The sequence below is a fragment of the Dreissena polymorpha genome, chromosome 14 (assembly GCF_020536995.1).
Source record: "Dreissena polymorpha isolate Duluth1 chromosome 14, UMN_Dpol_1.0, whole genome shotgun sequence".
NCBI classification, from domain to species: Eukaryota; Metazoa; Mollusca; class Bivalvia; order Myida; family Dreissenidae; genus Dreissena; species Dreissena polymorpha.
In genome coordinates, this window is record NC_068368.1 from 55,704,917 (window position 1) to 55,707,819 (window position 2,903).

The window sequence follows — 2,903 nt, forward strand, 5'->3', positions numbered from 1 at the left end:
CAAATGAATGACATTGAAATGACCAGTGGTCATCTTCTAGTACTGGCCAATCTTTATTTCAAGTTTGAAGACTCTAGGTACAAGCATACCAAAGTTATAACATGAAATAAGAACTTTAACATTTTTACATTAAAGGTCACAGTGACCTTGACCTTCAAATGAATGACCTTGAAATGTCCAGTGGTTACTTACTAGTTCTGGCCAACCTTCATGTCAAGTTTCAAGACTCTAGGTCCAAGCATACCAAAGTTATAACAACTTTAACATTTTTATATTGAAGGTCACAGTGACCTTCACCTTCAAATGAATGACCTTGAAATGACCAGTGGTCATCTGTTAATCCTGGCCAACCTTCATGTCAAGTTTGAAGACTCTAGGTCCAAGCATACCAAAGTTATACCATGAAATAAGAACTTTAACATTTTTACATTAAAGGTCACAGTGACCTTGACCTTCAAATGAATGACCTTGAAATGACCAGTGGTTACTAACTAGTTATGGCCAACCTTCATGTCAAGTTTCAAGACTCTAGGTCCAAGCATACCAAAGTTATAAGAACTTTAACATTTTTTATATTGAAGGTCACAGTGACCTTGACCTTCAAATGAATGACCTTGAAATGACCAGTGGTCATCTGTTAATCCTGGCCAACCTTCATGTCAAGTTTGAAGACTCTAGGTCCAAGCATACCAAAGTTATACCATGAAATAAGAACTTTAACATTTTCGAGCACGCCGCCACCCCGCCCGCCCCCCCGACAACATCAATCTATAAGCCGAGATTTTTTCGAAAAAAATCCGGCTAATAAACCTATTGATATGTTCCAAACAAGACAACATCCATAAATTATTAATATTGTATCCTTAAGAAAGCAGAAAACATTGGATCTCTTCTTTAAAAAATTGTATCTAAAAATGTATCTTAAGAACAGCTGACGTTACGTTTTACCATAGGAGCTTTAGAATACCAGCCCCTACCAAAGCTATCATGCATATAGCCTTGTAAAGTGCTCCATATCTATTTGGTACACTGGTTACATGAAAGTATAATGCAGCCATTAGTAGTAGAAATGTTCAACTAGTAAATGGAATGTTGTATTTGCAATAACCTAACTTCTTTGTCCCAAAGCTAGCATTAATTGCAGAATAAAACTATACATGAAGCAAACAGGTTTTTTTTCCTTCTTAATTAAGTACTCATAAAAGGCACTTTTTCAATTGAGGGAGGAAAAAATACACATCTCCCAATAGCCATAAAAGAATTTCCCAATAGGAAGGAATGTTGCATCAATGGCATTCAAAAAGCAAACTATCTGGAAGGGAACAAATAAAATAAGCACTGAAACTGAACATTACAGCACAAGCTCATGTAAAAGAATATTGTTAATGGGTTTATGAAATTAAGTACCATCAAATAACAAGAGTGCCAAACTGTCACAAGATACGCCAGTTTTAAGGCTTTGGACCACTTGATAACTTTACCATGACCCATATTTGAACTTGACCTACATATCATCTAGACACAGCTTCTGACCAAAGTTGATGAAGATCTGATGAAAACTTCTTCAATTAGAGAGCGAAAACCTCCTAAATGCTTGAAATGCACTAAGTGAGCTTGTGACCTAGTTTTTAACCTGGCACAACCCATATTTGAACTTGACCTACATGTAGATATTGTCTAGACATTGTCTAGACAATTTTTGACCAAATTTGGTGAAGATCGGATGACAACTACTTCAATTAGAGAGCGGACACCATGCTAAATGCTTGAAATGGTTACAGTGACCCTGTGACCTAGTTTTTGACCCAGCATGACCCATATTTGAACATGACGCCGCCCGCCCGCCCTCCCATCGACCCGCCCTTCTGCCCGCCCGCCGTTAAAGTTAAACTATAATAAGTCCCGTTTTTTTAAAACAGGCATATAAAAAACACCCATAATTCCCAAGGGGAAGAATTCACAACCCAAACATTTAAAATTTCGAAGTTTTTCTTACTAATTTTCCCCAAATAACACGGAAACCAACCCAAATATTTTGAAGTTTTTCTTGCTAATTTTCCCCAATTAACATGGAAACCAACCCAAATGTTTAAAATTTCGAAGTTTTTCTTGCTAATTTTCCCCAATTAACATGGAAACCAACCCAAATATTTAAAATTTCGAAGTTTTTCTTGCTAATTTTCCCCAATTAACACGGAAACCAACCCAAATATTTAAAATTTCGAAGTTTTTCTTGCTAATTTTCCCCAATTAACACGGAAACCAACCCAAATATTTAAATTTCGAAGTTTTCTTGCTAATTTTCCCAAATTAACACGGAAACACAGTAATAGTACTTTCCCAACTGAGCACGGAAATAGTCGCTGGGTGACTTTCATCTTTTACTAGTATATACATTAAACCCAACTTGTAAATAAAAAAAAACACGGTGCAATCAAAATTGTAACAGGTGGATATTGAAATATTGCATAGTTATATAGAGCATCTTTGCTGACTTGAGTGTATGATACGTTATTGATGGTTATATAAAACATATTTTCATGAAGGGCTGAGCAGGAGTGAAAATATTTGTTTTATGAGATCACAAATGAAAAGACTTACATGATGTTTTTCTTAAAGAAACAATTTTTTTTATATGTCACGCTTTCATGGAAGTCATTTGATCAAGCATCAAAACATGCTGTGTATTTTGACGTCATTAATATGGCGTCATATGATCACAAATATTTTTCAATGCTGTACATGTACATATTGTTAAAATAGTGTTTTAGTGTATAAATCGCGGTCACTTTAAATTATTATTTTATTAAACCATAAAGGGACTGTCAACCACGAAGACGAACAAAGTACAGTTGTAAAATACCGTATTTGTTTACAATTATTAGTTTATACTGATTAAAATA